Consider the following 22962-nt stretch of genomic DNA (forward strand, 5'->3'; position numbering starts at 1 on the left):
GTGCCCAAGAACCGAAGAGATGTGGCACTGAAGGACTTGGAGGCATGGAAAGGCTGGGCTGGGTCTGGGGCTCTCAGAAGTCTTTTCCAGCCTGAATGATTTGGTGATTCTAAATAACTCTGCTGGATTTGGTGGGAAGATACAGATTTCACAGCAGAAAGTGCTTCCCAGGCATCCCGGGGCTACAAAAGTACCAACAGTTTGGCTTGATGCCCATGGCAGCACTGAGGATCATTCGTGTGCGGCACCTTTAGAAAATTTCTTGCCAGCTTTAAGGCAAAGTCTATCCCATGTGGCTGCGCCCTTCCCACACCTCTCCAGAACTGTGTCCTTTCTGGCAAACACTGAGAAGCACACACAGAGAAGGATGCAGCAGCACTCAAGAGCAGTCAAGCTGTGCTAATACCTACAGAGTCATGTGGGGCAGCTGACATTTGCAGTTTTTGTACGTTAATGGTTGAAGTAGGTGCGGATTTGCTAACACAGGTCGAAATTACAATAGCTAGCAATACTGTGGCAGTAAAATGTGCAGATTTTTAATTTCATTGCAGATTAGAGCGAGCTGGGACTTAGGCTGTGGGTTTGAAAAATGACATACTTCATAAATATTTAGTGTGTCGGACTGTCAAGTGCAGATGTGTCATCGTAAAATCTGAAGAAAATTGGTCTTCCTCCAGCCATTAATAACTTTCAAGCAAGCCATCGCAGTAATGAAAATTGATCAGTGCCAAATGTCGAAACGGCAAATGTCAGCCAGCAACTTGATCCCGTTTGTCAAAACCTGGACGAGGCTTTGGTTAAGGCCAAAGCTGGATTCTTTGCGAGGGCTCTGCAGGAGTCTGAGTGCTGCCAGCCATCTGGTGCCGCTATGTGGGAGCTGTTGGTGCTTAGCTGCCATTGAGTGTGTGGGAGTCCCTTGGTACAAGGGTGCTGCTGAGCACACGGAGACATTGGTGCAGGGGAGCAGCTGGGTTTGAGTTCACAGAACCATAGAATGGCCGGGTTGAAAAGGACCACGATGATCACCTAGTTTCAACTCCCCTGCTACGTGCAGGGTCAACAACCAGCAGACCAGGCTGCCCAGCCTGAACGTGGTTGGGCAGCACACAGCAGAGGTGAGGCAGGAGGGTGGGCCAGCACAGCAGTGCTGCTCTGAGCACCCAGCTGGTGGGTGGCGATGGTTTTCTCTCTCATATCTGGAATCAAATCTTTCCAACATTACATTCCATGGGAGAAATAAGCAAGCAAATCGAAGTGTGTTCTCTTCTCCCAAGCTGATGGTAGGGCCATTTTGCATACAGAAGAATGATTATCTCTAGATTTAATAGACAAAACCAGTGACAGCGTTAACAGGGATGTTCTCACACTGCATAATCGTCAGGCATATGATGCTTAACATTTTTAAATTGCTGTTTTTCTAATGCACATCTCCTCCAGAATTTTTCTGCCTTTCTGAAATGTTTGTTAGCATATGAGAAGCTTCAGAAAAATGCTTTATCTTTCTTACATTGCCTTTTTCTCCTTTCTTTTTTTTTCTTTCATCTTTGATCAGATTTCCCATCTTGTCTTCTGTGTACGTTTCTGTTACCAAGTGTATAATGTGTCTTTAGTATACAGTGTGGGCTGGCTTCAAAACTCATTGAAGTTAATGGGAACATTTCCATTGACTGTAGTACATCTGAAATGAGGACATAGCTCTGTGTGGAAACTTGAAAGCACTCTAAATTCTAATTTCAAAGTCTGAAACATACAGGAAATCTTCAGGAACTCGGATCCCATCTGAGGAATGTGTTACCTGTTTGCATCCAACGTGCTTCATATTTCCCAAAGCAATATGCCTGGTATTTCAGCCACTGCTTCCCCCTAGAAGTCTTAAGTAGAAAAAATATCAAAGGGTAGGAATAAGGTAACAAAATTTGGGTCTATTTTGCTTTTTATCAGAGCAGTATCCTGTAGGGATGACAGGGTATTCATTGCCCTGGCCATCTGCTTTTTGGCCTGTAAAGTGGCAGTTGTTGGTGGACAGGATTTGTGGTTAGATCCAATATAACCCTTCTTGCAGTAATAAATACATGTTTTCCTCCATAAGAAAAAAATGGTATGAATATTTTCTAAGCAATTTCATTTCAAGTTTGTTCAAAAATGAAGACTCTCAGATTTTCCCTTCAGTTCCTTCTATCACATTAGAAAGAATATTTGGGAGCAACAGTTTTCTATGTCTGCACCAGCCTCCCATCAGAGCATTACCTGAGGGGTGGATTTGCCAGGTTCTCTGCAGTAACTATATTACTATATTACTAGTAATGGCATAATTGTTGACAATTTAAAATACATCTACAAAAGTGCAAATGCATTTTAATTCTGCAGGTGGGACAATCCCAGCAGACACAACCATGTCTCATCCCTCTGCTCCCTGTCCTCCTGGATCATGTCTCTGTAGTTCCCTGCGCTGAGAGTGGCTGGAAAAGGAGATGTTCCACACAGGGCAGCACCCTGCTGAGCATCCTTCATCCAGCTCTGCCCAGGATAGGTACCTTTTCAAACAGCCAGACTGGGTAAGCTGGTTTTGCAGTTATTTCACAGGCTGAGAAACAGTTTGTGTTCAATGCATTCCCAGATGGAGATTGTTTCTGTAGAGAATGGCCGACTAATGGAAGAATAATCAAAGCTAATAGCTCTTTGGTTGCCGAAGGGCACTTCTGCAGTAGGAGTCTGCCATCCATGTGATTGCTGGGGAGTGTGGCTCTGCAGGCACAGCCAGATATTGCTGCCGTGTGTCTGCCTGGCCCCTCTCACCTCCATCTCCTGCTGGAGCTCAGAGACCTTTTGCTCCAGTCCATCTGACCCAACGTGTGCCTCTACACAGCCAGGCTTCCAGATGCGGTTCCTATGCCTTGCCCAGAGCTCTGCCTTGTGCTTGAGTCACATTTTGTAGAGATCCTTGAGAACACTAAAAGTCCTTAGCAGGAAAGAGAAGAAAATAATCTCTTCTGTTTACAATAAAAAACAAGATAGATGGATAAGCTGTTATTGAATTTTAAATAGAGACACGTACTTTAGCCTGGCTTGGGTTAGTGCAACCTCTGGCTGTGTTGCTTGGTACGAAGTCACCAAGAACTGCAACCTGCTTGCTTGCCTTTCCCGTGGGAGGTGAGTGGTTGCCATTTCGAGTGCTTGGCACTGAGCATTAGAATCATAGAACCATAGCACAGCTTGGGTTGGAAGGGACCTCAAAGCCCACCAGTCCCAACCCTCTGCCATGGGCAGGGACGCCTCCCACAAGACCAGGTTGTCCAAAGCCCCGTCCAGCCTGGCCTTGTGCACCTCCAGGATGGGAGACCTACAGCTTCACTGGTCAGCCTGCTCCACGGCCTCCCTGCCCTTTGAGTGAAACATTTTCTCCTAACATCTAACCTAAATCTCCCCTCTTTTAGTTAAAACCTTGTCCTATCTCTGTGCTCCGATAAAGAGTCCCTCTCCAGCTTCCCTCTAGGCCCCCATCAGGAACTGGAAACCACTGTAAAGTGTATCCCAGAGACCTTCTAATCAAAATTAGAAGATGTGTTTATAGAAAGGTGTGTTTTGAGAGGGAAACTTTCTAAATGCTTGATTGAAATCATCTCTGCTTATCTGTTGCATCAAATCCACAGAGAGAGGAATGTAATTTCATATTTCTGTGGGAGGTTTGTTTATACATCTTACTTTAAATAAAATTACTGTAATATTTTCAGTTGAACAAAGGCCACACACAATCAGTTTTTGTCTGGACTGGAGCAAAACACTTAGGATGACTGAGGAGCTTGTCAGAAAACAAGGCACTATCAAGATGGCATCTCTGGACAGTGCCCAAACCTTCTCACTTTTGTAATAAATGCAACCGATTTATGATGGCCAGAGTAAAGGATGCCATATTGAAATACCCACAACATCTGCAAGGCTTTGGCTGCAGGCACTCCTCACACATCTCATGGTCTTTCTGCTCCGAGGACAATTTTCTTCTGAGAAGGCAGTTAGAAATCTGCAGCCCACAACTTGAAATGAAGATTAACTGGAGTGTGTTTTGAACGGCAGCCTCCCACAGACCATTTATTGTTGATTACGATGCTTCCAAATGGCGACAGGCTTGAATTTAGGGAAACAAGATGGCACTGACAGATGCAAACCGTTGCTTTTGGCAGCTGGAAGCTGAGCAGATGAGAGGAGTGACATTTTGCTGTGGAGCTGGAAAACTTGGCAGTAGCTTGGGCTTTAAAACCACCACTGCTGCTGGGTGGATGGTTTATAGTTTCACAGACCATCAGGCCTCATAATGAGAAGAGACATGGAATTTGGAACGCAGTGGCAAAACAGTGGCGATGGGCCCTTGCAGAAGCAGAAGGCACAGCCAAGGGTCTCTCAGCAAAAGCACTGCTGGCAACCCAGAGCCCTGCTGCCTGAGATGAGAACTGGGAGGAGCAGAGGGGAGAGATGGGAGCAGAGCCGGAGCTGTTGGGCTGGAAGCTCTGTCAAACCTCACTGGCATTCCATCGGGCAGCAGTGGGTGGCAGAGCAGATGTCCGCTTCTCTGTCTTCTTCTGGGGAGATAATGACAACAGTTAAAACAGTGCTGTGGAAACAGGATTGTAGGTAAATGTGAGTTTAACAAGCGTTGTTTGCTGCGCACGATATCAAAGAGTAGCACTGTTTCATCAATGCTCAGTGGCCCACCAAGGGCTGAGGCCAGAGGGGTTGGGGTGGTGCTGAGCAGCCCCACTGCTGGGGGAGCTTTTGCCAAGCTCTTGCTTGGTAATAATCATGTCAGAGACCAAGAGGATGAATCCTCCACCCCAGGAAGGGGGACTGTCCATTGGCTATGGACAACTGGCTCTGGGATTTACTGAGGACTTTTTGGGTCGGTGTGGGCACTGCTCAGTGTGCTTTTGTTTCTTCTGCCTCCTGATTTAACTGATTGTGTCGTTTTCATTATCATTACTTAGAATTCAAAAGAAATAAGAAGCTGCACTTGTTCCATTGATTTGGAGTTGGCAAAGCTCGTACATTCACAAACACGCCTCTTTCTGCCTCCTTTAGAAGCAGTGAGAGCTTCCTATTGAACAGGTACACTGAATCTATCCAGCAGCTTTGTTTTCCCTGTCCACCTTCCCACTAAGGAACAGCTTTGCTTCTCAGTTCTTCTTCCTTCATAAGGTGTCTTTTGAAGAAGTAAGAAGAGATACGTAATGGGGAGTATGCTCTGCTGTGACAGAACATGATAGCACCAAAAAGGTGTGAAATCCAAGATCATTTTCTGGTTGTTATGTATTAAATTAGAGTAAAGCTTCCCGAGGTGAAAAGAATCACTCTCCATTACCAGACACTCGGCTGTAAAATGTGTAGGTTACATCTCATTATCACTTAAGAATTAGAACCTCAAGGTCATGAATAACAAAATATGTGCCGTGACCTTCTGCAGAACTGGATTATTAAGTCAGCTAAGGATATGTGTAATTTTCTGTCATTTGTTTGACCTTCCCAGATTAAGGTCAGCTCAGTGCTTATCAACAGAGCATGTGACTTCAGGGCCCTGAACAAGTGATGAAACTCTCTAGAGAAGCTGCACTTAGCTGATGCAGGCGCTTCTGGAGCAGCCTCCTTCTGAGCCTGGGGGGCTGCACAGCGCCCAGGGCTGGGGCAGGGGTCTGTGGGACTGCCCAACCTCAGGGTGAGTGCTGGGTGAGAAACTGATGGGCCCAAGACCACAGAGGCTTCTGCAGCACTTGAGGCAACTGCAGGAAAGGAAGCCTCGTTTTCTCCTTGGAGTTAAGTAGTTAAACTTGGATTAAATTCGGTTAAACACTTAAATTTTCTCCTTGGGGTTAAATTTGGGCAGCCTGAGCTGGTGGTTGGCATCTCCCTGCCGATGGCGGGGGCTTGGAACCAGATGATCTTTACAGCCCCCTCCAACCTACACCATTCTATGCTTCTATGAAACTGTATTTCTTTCCATAAAATTTGTTTTCGAGTTATCTGTGAGTGTGTGTTTGTTTTCATCCCAATAACATATGGTACAGTAGATGTTTCCTAACTGCTGCACATAATTTAGCAGTGAGTAGGTGATATTATAAAATATGTACCTTGGCAAATGCTCAAGTCCTTTTAGCAAAATTTACAATGGAGCAATCCCAGAGAGCAGAATGGGGAAGTCACTGAAATCTGAAAATCCTTCCCTGCACCACAGTCATAATTCACCTGTGTGCTGTGCAATAACAGGCTTAGTGACCGGTGCTTGCAGTAGGAAGATTTCATAAATTATCCAACTGCTTGTGGGAGCCTCTTCACTGGGATGCCATCCAGTCAGCCGCACTCGTGCCAAATTGCACAGCAGTGCCAGAGTCAGGATTGTGAATATTCTCTGATTTAGAGGTCTGAGCAACTTAGAAGCTTAACAGACACGGGCAGTTAAGGCAATTTCATGGGAAGTGGCTCCTCAAGTTTTTACCCTGCACTTTCTTCTCCTTCATAAGCCCTGGAAGAGGAAAATTCACAGGCTTGGTTTTCGGGCAAAGAGTCAGAGACTCGATTTTATGATAGATTTATGTATCCTATTCACCATTGTGTTTTTCCATGATTGGTTTTGAGCAAAAAGTACAAAAGAAATGGGCTGTGGCACCTGGCACCTCCTGCTCACCCACAGCTCTGAACACGAGCCATGAGAAGCTCAGGATCCCCTGCAAACTCAATGCCAAGTTTGTCATTTCCAACCTGTGTGCAGACATTTCAGCTGCTGCAGCAGAGATAGAAGCAGGGAACACTTTGCTATGTAACTTCACAGGCTTTTGTTTTTGAAAAAACTGATGGTTTTCTTTGGAAATCCTATGAGAACAACCCTTCCTTTTAAGAAACAAAACTAAAATTTATCTTTTGCAACATATTTCCGCCTTGCACTTTGTTGGTTATTACATATATCTCCTATACATGCCAGTTTCCACTGCCTCTCAGCTGGGTACTGTCAGAAATTTAAGGCAGCCTGCCTGCTGTCCCTGTGGTTTTACATGGGGAATGGCTTTGCTGAGCTGTTGCCTGTCCTCAAGCTGAGCATGGCCAGGCCTGGTGCTTCCAGCACAAAGCTGCTTCCCTGAAGTACAGGTGTGCAGTCAAGTTTGGAATCCAGTCCTGCTCCTAGGAAGAGTTGTCTGCAAATCTTTTGGGGCTTTCAAGGGGAATAATGGAGTTCCCAGCACTGCACAGCCTTCACAGAAGGTGAAAACACAGAGCAGTCAAACCCACGATCTGGGCAGCATCTATTCACTTTGCTGCCCATCCCAGCTGCCAAAACTTGTCTTGAAACAGGAGCTGTGCAGGATTGTTTGCTGGCATAAGCTGCGCTCCTGATGGGGTTTTGATAGCTACAGTCCAGGCTCTGTGCTCAACATATAATTTATACCACAAAGGGGTTTTGCAGATGGTGTTGCAGTGTAAACAGACAATAATTTGCATCTGCAGTCATGTCAGCTTGGAGGGGAACCAAAGGGGCTTTTCCTGTTTGTGCTGCAGCAAGTCACAAAATGAATGTGTCATGTTGGGATGCAGAGGAGCGGAAGCAGGGCTGGGGTGTGCGTGTTGTGCAGATTGCCACCAGCACTCCTTGGGGGTGTTGTGATGAGGCTGCTTGTTCTACTCACGTGCCCATCCCATGGATAACATGAAGTGTTTTTGCTCCCAGCTGTTGGAGGTGCTGCCGCAGTGCCTTTGGTCGAGGAGCACGTCCACAAGGTCTCACTCATGTTGGCTTCTGTTGTATCAGCTGCTTGAATTTACGCAATGTGGGCTATTTTTTCCTGTGAGTGATTGTATTTTTAATGTGAATATTATACTTTTTAAGTACTTGGATTCATTGGACTGTTGTTACTTCTATTATATTATTTTAAATCAGCTGGACTTGAGCAGAACAATGTTTTCTTCTTGGTGTGCAAGTTAAGGGGGAAATTGGGCATTGTGGAGGAGGCAGCAGCTCTGCCTGACACCAGCAGACAGGTAATACTCAAAGATGGGGGAGCAGCTTGCTTCGTGGCTTCGTGGGCAAATATGTGAATCCCATGAAATCTTACTCGACTTTGCATGGGAAATGAAGTCTAAGAGCAAAGCAATCTGTCTGAAGGGGCAGAAGGGGCCACAAGCACATCACAATCTGTCTGAAGGGGCAGAAGGGGCCACAAGCACATCACTGCTGCCTCACAGCCCATAGCTCCCACCACTGCAATGCAAATCAGCATGGGCTGATATTTACTTTGTCAACATGCTCTGCGAACTAAAGCTGCTTTCTGTCCAGCCCTGATTGCCACTGAGCCTCAATTCCTGTGTTTTCATCCTATGGACTTTGATGAATTTTGTTTCAGTGAAGCAAATTCAGCAAAAAACATGTGATTTTCCTTGTCGAAACAGTGTGTGCCAACGTGAGATTTCAACGTGAGTTTTAGACCAAAACACGTTTTGATTGGGTAAACTTAACAACAATACTACTTATCAAGCACCACTTCTCAGTCTGGAAGGCAGTGAGAAATGGTGATTGCTACCCGGCTGGGAGCTGCTTCTTCCATCGTCACCGCCCTGTCACTGAAAGCAACTGCAGCTCAGTCCGTCCTAGGAGCATTTTTCTCCTGTGAAATTTTGCAAGGTCAAAGGATTGTCAACATAACATCAATATTGGCAATCTATTACACCGCCTCTTGCGAGCGAGCTCAGAAATAACAAGTTTGCTGCCAGCTTGGTATTACCAGCTCACGCCCGTCATTCATCAGGAGCTGGAAGTGATGAAAAGGAAGAATCCTGCGGGCACTGCGATGGAGTGCTTCCCTCGTTTGGCTTTCTTTGGCTCTGTTGATTTAAAGCTGTCACTCCCGTCCTCTTCAGCAATACAGCGGCTGCCAGTGGGAGGCTCGGAAATGTTAATTTTTAATTTATAAATATTCTCAGTTTAGCTTTAGGGTACGCCAGGGAGTATTTTATGGGGTCATTAATCCTTGTCTTGAATGTGATGTGTTGGTTTCTTCATTCCCTTGGGGCACTTTATTAATAGTCCCATGAAAGATGCCTTGAAGTATCTAACAGCAATTAAAACACGTCCCTTTGTTCCTAAATTAATCTTTGTAATTCTCTTTTAAAAACAATTTGCTGAAGAGCCCTATGTTTAGGAGAGGGCTTCTGTACCAGCTGCAAGTGCTTCCGAAAGCCAACCTTGGGCTGAGGCCTGTGAGTAGGGGTGGTTCTATCTATAGGGCCAGCCACTGCCAGCGGGGTAAGCTGATTCCCTTCCACTGCGCCTCCATCTCCACAGCCAGCTCCTCTGGGTTGTCTTGAACTTGTTGAAGTATTTGCTTTTCCTAATTGTGCAAGGTAGAAAACTTGAGGCCTCAGAAGCTCGTTTGGCATATGTCACACTGCAGGAAAGCAGCAAGCAAACCATGCAAGGGACTTCAGTGCTGGTGGGGAAGAGCACTGCATCTGTGCATGCAGAAGGAGCAAATCTTTGCTAAGCACTGCTTTTTAGCTAATGGTGAAGGCCAAAGTTAAATGACAGCAGTAATGTAATTACGACAATAAATTAGTGAGGTGTGCCTTTAAGAGCAGTGTATTGTTAGCCAATGAGACTGAGGTGTGCTTTGGAATAACGCGGCCAATGAAGCAAATAAGGTGCAGATGCTATGTATAAACCAGTGGTTTGGAGAGGAGATCCCAAAATGGCTTAAAATGCTAATCCCATCTCCTGCTTTCACTGTAAAGTAATCTGAGGTTCCAATAGTTTTAGTGTGACTGATCCCATTTGGTCTAGCAGAGTTAGCAGCTCTTAATTGGGCACCATCTGATCTAAATGTACTCTGATGAGCAGCACCTGCAGCAGGGCTGTGGCTTCAGAGGAGGCAGCCCTGGCTGGGTGCTGCAGTGCTGAGAGGTGCTTCAGAAGTAGGTGAGCTCCTGTTCCTCCCCTCTTTAGTAGAACCATGCCTTTTTGTAGTACAGTGACTTGCTTGTTTGCTTGCACGCGCTTCTGAGAGCTAGGCTGGAGCTGGAAGTGTAAGCATGAATGAGAATCTGGGAAGCTGACTGGCATAAAGCTCGTGGACTTTTCTCTTGTGGCAGAGCTTGAATATGCTCACAGGCTGCCTCCTGACTCAGGAGGGAACCTCTGTATCTTCTTTCTCACATGGCATTCAGAACCTTAGCAAGGTTAACTGACTTAACAGGTCATGCGCACAATTACACGTTCTGTCGCTTCATTCTCTTCCTGTGACAGCAGAGATACACTGCTGGCTTTGTATCTGCAGAGGTGGGTGGTGTGAGGGAGCAGTGATACCGATGCCCTGCCCAGGGCTGTGCATACTGTGTCAGCCTGCTGCTCTTCAAGGCTTTGAGATGAGTTTCTCAGTTCAAGTTCGCTCTCCTTTAAGCTGGCTGAAGTTGCGTGTGAACTGAGTGGTGTTCTCTGTCTTTTTTCACTTTAAGTAATTGTTTGTACCATGTGAAAAGCCATGCAACTACTGTGCAGCTCTGGGTTGAGGTGCGCGTGAGCGTTGTATTTCCAGACTGTGAAGAATTTCACAGCTGAAGTGCAGCAATGGTGGATTTTAACTCGTGCTCTGTGAGGATTACTTTTATTGTTGTCCTTCTGTTGTATCATTTTCTTAATCCGATGCCTTTGGTTCCCACCATCATTCCTGCTATTGACTTGTTTGCCTCTTTCCACAGGCAATCAATTGTAAGTGGGAAGGCAGTGAGTGTCTGTGCTCCCTCCAGAGGGTTTCATTCTGTATAGGGAGTGCCTTATTTGCAGGGCGCTTTTTCTCTTCAGAATTACATAATCTTCATCGTGCTAATAATGACATGCTTTTTAATGGGGTTAAAAGTGATAGAGAGCAAAGCAGTGTATGGACTCAACACAGCTACCTACCTGAGTTGTTCACATGGTTCAGTTACTGCTGTTGGTGTGGTCTAGTGAAAAATGTCTGTCTTGAAGCAAATGTTGGGACTTGCTGAGGCTTAAATGCAAAGAAAGTTTAGCTGAGACAGGGGAGGTTTAGGTTGGATCTGAGGAGGAAGTTTTTGAGCCAGAGGGTGGTGAGGCACTGGCACAGGTTGCCCAAGGAGGCTGTGGATGCCCCATCCCTGCAGGCATTCAAGGCCAGGCTGGATGTGGCTCTGGGCAGCCTGGGCTGCTGGTTGGCGACCTGCACACAGCAGGGGGTTGGAGCTGGATGAGCGCTGTGCTCCTTTGCAACCCAGGCCGTTCTATGATTCTATGAAAGTGTTTTAAATAATTGCAGCTTCTTACTCTGACTGCACAGAGCTGTTTTATCATTTATCGCACTCATCTCAATTGTTTCATGTCTGAGGAACAAGCAGAAAGGAATTGCTTGATCTGGCCCTTAGGGATGGGGTGTATCACCAGGCTGCCAGCATAAAGGGAATTGGTGTTGTTTGAGAAAGGTGCTGTGACATGTACAACCTTGGGGGAGAAGAGCAGGACTGCAGAGCTCTCATAACTGGTATCTCAGTCCAAGAAAATAAAGGCAGTGCTACAGAGTGGTTTGAGAAATCTTGAACATATGGGATGGGGGTAGTTATGGTATGGGGAGGAGGGGAAGGAAGAGGATATGTGAACTGAGGGGAGTATTTTCTGAAGAGCATCCCCAAAAGCATGAAGTGCTGCTTTTCAAAGCATGGAGTGCTGCTTTCCAAGTGCCCATTTGGAGCCTGGCAGAACTGTGTGCCAAAGTTCAGCTTGGAAAGAAACATGGCACAGCAAGGGAATCCTGCAGGGCTCTGGGAAAAGGTCAGGAGGGGACTGCTGGGAAAAGCTGCCCTTTAAATAGAGAAGTCTTGCCTCAAATGCAAATAGGGAGGCACGGCAGGCTGCACATCCACAGGTGACTAGGTGGCTTTAGAGAAGCTTTGTTGCAGATGCAGGTGCCAGAGCACCCACAGAACTGTGCTGGGGCATCCCACAGCCCGTGGAGCAGTGATACCGTGGCAGCAGTGTCCCTCTGGTCACTGTGACCCTGCTGAGAGCAGTGTCTGCAGAATCAACCTGCACCAGAGCCTGCACTGCTGGCACCAGGGTGCTGCTCAGCACTGAGCTGATGGGAGGCAAAGGTGAAGCTGCTCCCTGCTGGGAGTTACAGCAGTGTACGGCAGCCCTGGCAATATCAGCCTGCTTGTATGAGCACGTGGTGCCTCTGCACTGTGCTGAGCTCTACAACTCGCTGAAATGGTCTCGTGTTGGGCTCGGGGCTGCCCTGCTCTAGGCTGGGTTTTGTGGAAGAGCCTTCCTGGCAGTTGCAACCTGTGGCCTCCTCTGATGGATGCTTTGGTGTGAATGAGGCAAAGCCAGTTCTCTTTGCTTTGCCTTCTCTGAATCTCCATCTGACTTCTCTCTTACACTGAGAGGAAAGGCACTGGCATGCCTGTGTCCCTGCAGCCCCTTGCAGCTTGCCTGCAGGCAAGGGGGCTGATTGACCTTCACCTGCGGTGGGCATTTCCCATGTTAAAATTCCCCCGTTGGCTTTGCAGTGATGGCTTTTCTGCTGTTGCAGTGGGAAGAAAACACTTTCTGTGCATTTTCACCTCAACGTCCATTGAGATGTCTGGGAAGACTCCATCCCAGGAGAGTTGTCTTAACCACCCTAAAAGCAGCTGTGCCCTTCCAGAAAGAGAAGGGAAGGAGATGTTTAAATGCCACTGGCCAGTGCTCCCTGATGTTCCTGGGTTTTCTTTTGGACGGCCTTCAAAAGAAAAATCCAGCCTGTGTGCACTGTGCTGGCCCATGTCCCTGTTAGCAGCACATGCTGCTCTGCTGGCCGTGACACTGCAATTAGCTGTGTGCCCTGCTTCCTTCTGTGTTGATGGAGGATATTTTTCTAAGCTGGGAGAAAGAGAAGTTGTGCACAGCAGTGCACTCGAGCAGAGATACAGTCCTGAGGACACTGCGTAAATGGGATGATTGCCCTTCACTCGACTCCTGTGTGCTTTGCTGGGAGGAGGAGGCTCATTCTTTAGCTTAGTGCTCTTAACGCTCTTTAGTTGTAGAACAACCTTTTAATCCATTGGTTTTCTCTGTAAAGTACCAGGAAGGAAAGGAGGAGAGGCTCAGTCGGACTGAGCCATACAAAAGATGGCATAGCAGCACTTTTCTTCAGCTCCAACTCTGCCCCATTTAACTTTGGGGAAGTGTCCCCAGAGCATCTGCATGTTGGTTAAACAGCTCAGTTATTGCTAGTAACTTTTAGCACTGCATCTTTGACACAGCAGACTGAGAAAGCTCATGTAAGAGAAGGAGCAGAGCTGACACGCAGTGCGTCTGCTGATCTTTCAAAACCTGTGAGCTCCCTTTCCCTCATCTCCTCCCTCCCTCACAGTTCTTGGTGTGAGGTTGGAAGAAGCAATTAATTTCCTATCTCTATTTCCATTGCTAATCTTCACGCTTTGCCAGAATTGCACCTCCCCTGTCTGAGCAGTTTGACACAGCCTATTTTCTTTGTCTGCTCTGATTTCTGATTGTTCAGCCCTAATGAGGGGAGACTTCTCCTCCCGTGTATAAGTCTGGGCCCACGGTGCTCTGACCATAAGTGAATTTCCCTGTTGCTGGCAGTGATGTTCTTCTCTGTTCTTATATTGAAACTCTCTGATAAGTTCCTGGGAGGACCGTAACAGAAGGAACCATAGCATCCATGATTTCTGGCCATCTATCAAGTGATTTCTTGATGCTGGGAAGCATTGTGGGGAAGGGAATGCAGTTGTATTCCATGGGCTGCTCTTTAAATGTGTGTATTGATTCTGCAAATTGGGGTAGATTCAACAGCAGCATCCAACTGAATCTCCCCACAGCTGTAAAGCTCCTGTGGGCTGAGACGTGCTGGGCTGTGCATGGCACAGACGTGGCACCAGGGCTGGGAAGGGGCTTTTTCTTAAGTCATCAGCACAGCATGGTTAGGATTGGAGCTGTCCTCTCTCCACACCAATACCACTGCTAAATGAGGAGGGTCTGGTGGTGGGGTGCTGGGTCCTGCTCTCAGCTCTAACCTCAGCAGTCATGCCAGCAAGCAGACCCGCATGGAAGCAGCACCTGTGTGCCCTGGTAAGGTTCCACAGGAACACAAACCATGCAATCTCCTTACTAAGATAGCTGTGATTCTAAGATGGGACTCAGCGGGAGGCTACTGATTAAGAGCAAATTAGTAGGTGGTAGGAATGAAACAAGCTGTATGAGGCTGTTTTTCTTTTTAAGATATGCTGGATGAAATGTACAGCTAATTCTCCATGCAGTTCCGCAACTACATTGGAAAGCTGTGTGCTTTTGTGGCCTGTGAGGAAGAAGTAGAAAATGAACAGGTAGCAAGGTTTGCCCTGCTGGATTCTGTTCTGTTAGGGTGGGATATCAAATGGACCAGAAGAAGAGAGCAAATCTCTTATCTGACACCTCTGAGTGTCACCAGGCCCAGTGTTAGGATTATTTTGGTGTCCTTTGGAAGTGCTGCTGAACCACCCAGGCAATGGGCAGCTCCTGCTGTGTGATGGCTGCTCCCCAGCACTGAATCTCCCTCTGCTGAACTCCCTTTGCTGTGCTGGAGGGGACAGCCCTGTGCTCTGCCACCAGTGAAGGTGGTAATGCAGTGTTGGCTGCACCAGATATCAGTGCTATTAACAGCATCAGTGGTGCTGAGCCGTCCCATGGCTGCAGGCTGTGGGTGCTCAGTGAGCACAAAGGCAGCTGCAGACCTGGATGCCCATCCTGATGCTGCCCACTCTCTGCAAGCAGCACTGCGTGCCCAGCTTTGGCCTTCCCTGCCCTGCTGCTGCTTCTCTTTGCAGAGGCTGCCTGGGAGGAAAAGCTCTTGTGCTCTTTAATGGGCTCTGCAAATCAGCGGGGCCTCAGATGCAGATCTTCTGTAGGCAAGGATAAATCAGAGGGATTGAGAGCGGTGGCTGCAGCTGTGCAGTGCTGCTACATCTGACCCTGCCTGCTGCTGCTCCTGAGCACTGAAACACAGCTTTGCTGGCTGCTGTGGCAGCTGACTGCTGAGGACTGGAGCTGCTCAGCCTGGGGTTCACTCCAGGATCCCTTTGCAGGGTCTTCTCATGCATCACACAGAGTGTTTTCCCTTTCTGGCTTTACTGCAGAATCCATTTCACGCTTGCCCCAGGCAATGTTCCCCTCTATGGCGATGTCTCTGGGATTTTCTGCTCTGTCTGATTCAGTTTTCAGGCTGTTCATTAAGCAGATTTGCTCTTTCTCATTTATACGGAAGATCTGCAATAGGCTCTCAATCCGTGATATCAGAACTTAATTACTCTTCATCATATGCTCTCAGAGGGGCACAGGGGTCCTTGCACTATTCTGCTCTTGGCTTGCTCCAAACTTGGGACAGGGAAACCTGTACCCATTGTATGGAATATTAATGGCTCTCCAGTCCTCTCACTGCTTTTCACAAGGCTGCAGTTACTGCATGCCATCCAAAAGATGTTGGTTTTGTTACCAAACTCATGTGGAAACTGAGATGTGAAAGGCATATCCAACTCTTCACAGTGATGTAATGGCTATTTAGTGAAGATATTCCTTCCAGACACTGTACAGGAGATGCAGCTTCATTACAGCTGTAATAATTGAGTGAGTTATCACAGAGTGCTCTTTGCCTTATGGGTTACCTCGTTCACAAAACTCGAGAAGTGTTCTGATGATACTTGCACAGCTCATCCTTTGGGGGTGTGATCTCCTGTGCCCTGCCTTATGCCAGTTCTTCCTCTCTGCCAGCGGTGCAAATCTGAATCAGCACCACTGGAAGCACCAGCATTAACCTGGCTTACTGTATCTGTAGCTGCCACTTGTCTTCTGCAGAGCCCAGAGCAGGTGGCACCTGGCCAGATGTGTGTGCTTTGCCTGCAGTGTGTGCACTCCAAGTTGTGCTTCTCTCTGGGGAGCCTGATAGTGCTGGTCTTGTTCTGTAGTGGGCTATTAACGGCGGACATCAGAGAGGTCCTTTCTGTCTCATGTTACCCACCTTGCCCCTGGAAGGAGGAGAGCAGGGTGATGCTGCAGAGGAGATGTACCTGACCAAGTGTGGTGGCTGTCAGGGTTAGTGGAGGTCTGCCTGCCAGCTCTGTGCTTTACTACAGCGATGTCCCTCTGCACTGCTGAGATGTGCCCTGAGCTGAGTGCTGCTGTGCACTGAGCGGGTGAATAAAGCAGTTACACAAGTGCACCAGGTGTGTAAAGAGAGCAAAATGCATGGATTTCCAGCTTAGACAGCAGGTAGCTGTGCTGCCTGTGTGCCAGCCCCTGCTCAGCCAACGTGGGCATCTCAGGGGAGGCCCGAGGAAGCAGCCCTGTGATAGGAACCAGTGCTATTGGGATGTGTGGTCTATGGCTGTACTGTGCTATCGTGCATCACAGCTGTCCTGAAATGCAAAGCTTCCTCACAGAGCTGAGCACTGCCTTGCCAGAAGTTTGCTTACCTGTGAACAGAGACTTCAGCATGTGGGATTGCATTGCACTGTTGAAACCTTTAACATTGCTAGATGTGGAGCTGAACATACCTGTCAGCTAACAGCACAACAGCACGGTGTGAGTGAAGAACAGGTGATTTGGTCCCAAATGGGAAACTTCTCTTTTGAGCCCCACCACTGTTCTGATTATTTTTTAATGTAATTCCTCTCCTGTGAGCACTGCATGTTGTTGCTCTTTGGTATGTTTTAATTTCTGACTTGAGGAGTTTGTAGGAGTGCTGAAGGTTCTCTCCTGGGCTGCTTCCTGGGAGCATCGGGTCATTAACAATGTCACATCATCTCACCTACCCTGGTGGTGTGTTTTCCTGACTTATACTGTGTGAAGTTGAGCTGTAGCACAGCATCAGCATCAGCATGAACCTGTGCAACACCATATGGGCTTACTTTTCTTTTCACAGCCTCCCTGGTCCCTTTTGTGTATTTACCTATTTGATAGTGGGTGTATGCAGCAGCTGTGAAGGAAAAACATCCTGTTATGACGGCATGTTCTCCAGCATCTAAGGGCATGGGCATGAATTTGCTCTACAGCTTGGGTAGGGACTCAGTAGTCTGTGGCTGCATGCTTCACTCTTGCTTTTCCCATAAGAAATGTATGGTTGTGTTCTTTGGCCCTACTGAGTAAACTTTTGTGATGCCATCCTTATTTCTCTCTTGTTTTTGTCTTTTTTCTCCCCGTTCTGTGAACATCCTGGTTTTTAATGAACTCACTGGAAATTCAGGCACTAAACTTAGTGACCAGCCTTAATACGTTTTCATAATGAGGCTTTGTGTGCTTCCTTGCTATACCAAAGAGAGTGATGGGTAATACGAATTTTCCATACGGAATAAAGGAAGGACATATAATCTGGGTTTCAGAGAAAACACCAAGAGTTGGACTCCATGGCCCTCATGGGTCCCTTCCAACTCAGGATATTCCATGAACTCCGAAGAGTTACGCCTAAGTGAACACATTACTCTCACAAAACAAACATAACTCCTCTGTATTTTTTTTGCTTTATAAGTGGAAATGGTTAACGAGATTTAAATTCATATGCATTGTGGCAATCATTCATTATCTTGTTGCCTGGAGCAGCATTCTGGTTCACGTGTCAGTGTTCAGACATCTGTTTAATGCACAACTCAATAGCTATTGCGGCCTTAGTCATCTTCTTATTTAATATTAGTGTCTTTTATCTTAAAAGCATCCTTCTGGTGATTGCTTCTGTATTACTTAAATAGTGCTTTGTATCATATCCTTGACTTCAAGGCATTTAGAAGTGTTCTGATAGCAGAAGCAGTCGTAGATGCAGGGGAGCAGAGCCTGGCCCTTCTCAGTGCATGGAGCTCCTGAAGGAAGCTGCTGCCCTCCACCTGCTGCCACTGCCCTGCCAGCCCGTGCTGAGCATGCAACAATGCTTTCCAGAGCTTAAGAAAGCAGAGCCAGCCTTTGTATGTACATGGCTTAAAAGGCTGGGGTTCTCCCAGCTGTGATGTTAGGAGAACGACTAAATCCCCTCACTTCCCTTATTGAGCTTCCTAGAGCCACTGGTGCCTGACTTCTGTTTCTCTTGGTGCTGTCATGTGGAAACACACACTGAGGAGACAATCTCATGGTTCAGAGAGCTCTGTGTGATACTGCTGACCCTCCAAAGGCATGCAAGTCATCACCGTCCCACCCTGCCTTCCAGCAGGAGCACGGGTGAGTTCTGCCTCCGCTGAAATAAATCCCAAGCCAACAAACCTGACAAGTTGAATATCCCTGGAAATTCCTCTTCCCACAGTTCCCGGTCTGGATGCCACAAACAGCACTGTTGGTAAGGCAAAATGATTTGCACAGCTGGGTGAGGTCTGCCCAGGGATGGCTGCTCCCTCTTCCCAGCTTCACTCTTCTCTAACGTCCCAAAACAAGGATAGGTCCCAAATCTGTATGCAGCATCCAACTGTCTCTGAGTTGTGGGAATACTTGGGTAGGGTTTGCAACAAGGATGTTTTGCACTGAGTCATGGGAAGGAACCGAGACTGCAGGGATACACTGTGGAGCCAAATGGAGCTGCAATGTGATGCTATGGCTGTTAGTCCCTTTTAAAGAAGGTGGGTTGTGATCACTGCCCTCATTTGGGATAGGAGAGCATGTTGGAATAAATTTCCTGCCCCCCACCCTTGGGAACAGGAGGAGGGGACCCCAGGGGGTTCCCACCAGTGCTGGGCATGTTTGGGGTTTGAGATTCGAGATGCGCTGCCTCCTTGTTAAGGATGGAGCATCTCCTTCCTTCCTATGGCATTCTCATGGCATTGTTGTTCCTTCTCAATCCAATCTTCACTTGCCAGTCTTTCTCTTAAAGTCACATGTAAGATGGCATAGAGTCTTTGCTGCTTGCATTCATTACCCTTCAGTTCTGACGTGCTCCCCATCTCCTCTGTGAGCACTGTGAGCACCCATCAGTGCTCCCATTGGAAAACCCCTTTCCCTTGGCTTTGTAGTGTAGCTGTGTGCATCCAGCCTGGATGGAAATGTGCTGATGTTTGAGTTCCTCTGAAGCAATTGTTTGCTTTTTTTTTCTTGTGGACACTGAAGCAAAGCCATTCCATCATTCTTAACATTTGATTATTAGTTTTTTTCTTCTTCCACTTCTTTAGCTTATCTGCTTCACTGTATTTATTCTGCTCTGTGCTTTGTAATGTTTGTTTATGTCTGTTTGTTTTTATTGGAAGGAGAATGGATGTTAGAGGCAACTGCTGCTCTGTAGGCAGAGTAAATGTAACAAAACAGGCAGAAAATGCACAGAACCCTTCAGTGGTGCTGTGTGCTCCTCTTGTCCCTCGCTCCTGGTGCTCCTGTGCTGATCCACAGCTGATCATTTCAGTGGGAGTGATTGGCTCGGTTTTTAAATCTGTCGTTTATTAATGCATCGACTGTAAAAGCTTCACACAGACTCTGTACTCTGACCATTACTCCAGCAAACAGTATTGAACAGTAATGGTTAAAATAGCAAAAGAGCTCTCAATGAAAGCACTGCAGCGTCCTTCATGGTGCCAAGGGAGTGAGAGAGGGGAGAAACAAACGAATGTTAAAATTAGAAGCGATTAAAATCAGCTTTTTTGCACAGGTGTTTGCAGCTGACTCTTTGCATTGGGCCTATGCTTTTGGGACAGCTCGGGGCCGCAGCACCAGTGCAGCCCTTTGGCCCCAGTGCTGTCAGAGCAAGAGCGATTTCCCCTTCCTTCTCTCGGAGGGCAGTGTGAGGCAGCTGCTATCTGCACTGCTTCTGCTGCAGTTCTGTTTCACGCCCGAGGCTTAAACATTCTGGACCAGCTCTTGCTAATGTTCCTAATGTAATATTTATCATAACCTGCACAGTGAAGAGCCCACAGACCCCCAACAGCTGCCGCTTCCCTTCACTCCTCCCGCCTGCTTGCTTCTGGTGAAGCCAAAAATGGGGGAAGTGGGAGTGCTGCCAGCAGTGCCTCACCGTGCTGCTCACAGTGCTGGTTTGCTCTCTGCTAATCTGCTCGCTGCAGCCTCCCTCCCAGCCTTTATATGGAATTATTATGCGCCGGCAAATAACCCAACCTGATGAATGTTGGCATTTAGCAGGGTAAGAATTTCAGCTACATCAGTTTGGGGAACAAAGTCTATCTCGGCAGGATGTCAGGTGTGCCCGCATAATGCAGTTTGGTGGTTTTATTGAGGTGCTGCTCAGCCCTATGAAGTGCGTCATGCCTGCGGGCTGCGGCTGCTCCGATCGCTGCTGCTGCTCTCGAGGTGCAGCACAGCATTTGTCAAGCACAGGGAAACGTGGCCTTTCTCTGCTCCGTGTGCAGTTTGGGAGCTAATGGCTGAAAACAGAACTACTGCAGCTGACCTCAGTCACAGCTTTGTCTCTGCATCACAGCCGGGGTTCCGCTGCGTGACTTCAAGGCAAAGAGATCTTCCACTGGAGGAGCACCAGTAAAGGGGCTGAATGATGATAAAACGTGTGCGATGCAGTCTGAATTGTAACTATTGCATGCAATTAAAATGAGAGTGCCTTTCTGGGGAGCTCAGCTTCTTCTGAAGGATGCACTGCACGGCCAGCGACCACAGAGGAGGAAGGAATTCAGGTCTGTGCACCAAACCCAGATGTGGAGCCTGCTGCTGCCAGGTGCTGGGAGCAGGCTGTGGTTTGCATCACTTGCACGCCCTGGGCAGCTGCTGCCCTTGTGCCCTGCAGCAGGTGCCTGTATACAAAGGCCTGCGTGCAGCTTTGTCCCCTCACTCAGCTGGACCAGCACTGCCTTTGTGCTGCTGTGAGCTCAGGGCCTCCATGCGCTCATCTGTCTGCATGGTTCTTCTGGAGAATCCCCTGCTTGCTGTGAAAGTCCATGCTGCAGATAACAGGGAAAACAACTTTCAGCACATATAGAGTAATGGTTTCATCTTTGGATTTGTCAATTGTTTCCCTTTCAGCTGAAACGGGGTTTTTTTCAGGGAAAACCCATGTTTGATGGTCTTAGCTGGTACTAAAACCGTTTCCCTTTTGAAGAAGAGAGGAAAAGCTGGTTGAGATGCCGATTATTAAATCTGATCCTATTTCCACGAGGACTGAACAAGAGAAATAAGTATTCATAGAATGAAAAGGAAGAAGAGCAGAGAGGTCAAAGGCAGCTTTGGGGCTGCACTGGTTTCTGCGGCAGATAAAGTTGCCTTGGTGCCAGGATTTGAAGGGCATTGCAGGCACAGGAGTGGCATGCAGGAGCGTGCCATACTGCAGCAGCTCCACAACTAACCCTTTTTCTGAAAGAGCAATGGAGAAAATAGGGAATAGAATGAATAAATACAGGAAATACTTGAAATGAAGGATGAAAATCCCTGCTGCAGTGATATGCTGCAAGTGGAGGTGCTGGTCTTGCTGCCATAGGTCCCCCAGTGCACCCCCTGCTCTGCCCTGGGGAGCTCCCAGTTGGAGCAATGCTTTCCATGCTGGGCACCCCAGGTCCAGGCAGGTGTAAATAACACAGCACTGTATTCTTACCAATGCCCTCGAAGTTGGTTCTCAGAGCCTTTGAGAATTTAGCAACTAAGTCTGAGTTGAGCCATTGGCATGCTGTCAAATTTTCTGCTCAAGTGAAGTGAGTTGAACAGATGTTTGTGCAAGTAGAAGAATGTCGGAATTAAAAAGTGATTAAGTGACTTATAAGCAGAACAGGAAGATGCTGCCCATTGCCCTCTGCATTGGGTCATGACGCAGAGGTGCCCTAATGGGATGCATGTGCCACTAGCATGTGGCAAATGGACCCTCACCCACGTGGGGACTGCTATGAACCAGGGGTGAGCAGCCTGTCCTGACCTCTGGGCAGTTCTGTCATAGAATCACAGCATGGCCTGGGTTGCAAAGGAGCACAATGCTCATCCAGCTCCAACCCCCTGCTGTGTGCAGGTCGCCAACCAGCAGCCCAGGCTGCCCAGAGCCACATCCAGCCTGGCCTTGAATGCCTGCAGGGATGGGGCATCCACAGCCTCCTTGGGCAACCTGTGCCAGTGCCTCACCACACTCTGGGGGAAAAACTTCCTCCTCATATCCAACCTAAACCTCCCGTTTCACTTTAAATCCATTCCCCCTTTCTCCTATCACCATCCACCTTGTAAACAGCCCTTCCCCCTCCTGTTTATACACTCCCTCAATCTCTGAACAAACTCCCTGTCTTCTGTACAAGCATCACTATAAAAGGAACAAGAACTCCTATTCACGTTCAATGTGGTGCCCTAGGGTCACAGAATCATTAGGACTGGGGAAGACCTCTGAGACCCCCAACCCACCCCCACTGTGTGTCCACTGACTGCATCCCTCAGTGCCCTGTCTGCAGTTCTTCCTTTTAGTGAGAGTCACTTAGAAATGCTCCTACCGAGGCTCGTTAAAGCAGCCATAAATAATGCAGTACTGTTGCAGAAGTGGCTGTGAATGTTACTTTATTTACTGGAGGTGCGCTTTCTCCGTGAGACGGGATTTTGTTGGTAACTCTTTAATCCCACAAACTGTGCTGTGTGGACTATGGTGTACACCAGGTATGTGATGCATGCCATGGCACAGGTCGAGCTGCAGCTCAGTGAAAGTGTGTCCTGGGGCTTCTCTGATTGTACCTACAATGCGTTTTCCCTTAATTATCTTGTCATGATAATTCCCCTTAATTATCCTGCCGTAATAAATTCAATGGGTGAATTAATGCGGAATAGTCACTGCACGGCGCTGGTAATTTCAGCAGCTTTGTTTTCGTTGTCAGTGTTTTTGCTGAGAAATCGGAATCCTTTTTGCTTCCACAAAGAGCCCCTTAGTGTTAATAGCGCCCTGTTTTTTGACGTCCCTATTTCTGCATCACAAAGGAAGGCATGCCGTGTTCCTTCGGCTCCCTTCGGGGTGGAGGCAGAGCTGGAAGTGCAGTAGGAAGTAAAGCTTTGTTACTTCAATGGACCAG

Source organism: Lagopus leucura, unplaced genomic scaffold (genome assembly GCF_019238085.1).
Source record: "Lagopus leucura isolate 7727_CA_CO unplaced genomic scaffold, USGS_WTPT01 Super-Scaffold_1, whole genome shotgun sequence".
NCBI classification, from domain to species: Eukaryota; Metazoa; Chordata; class Aves; order Galliformes; family Phasianidae; genus Lagopus; species Lagopus leucura.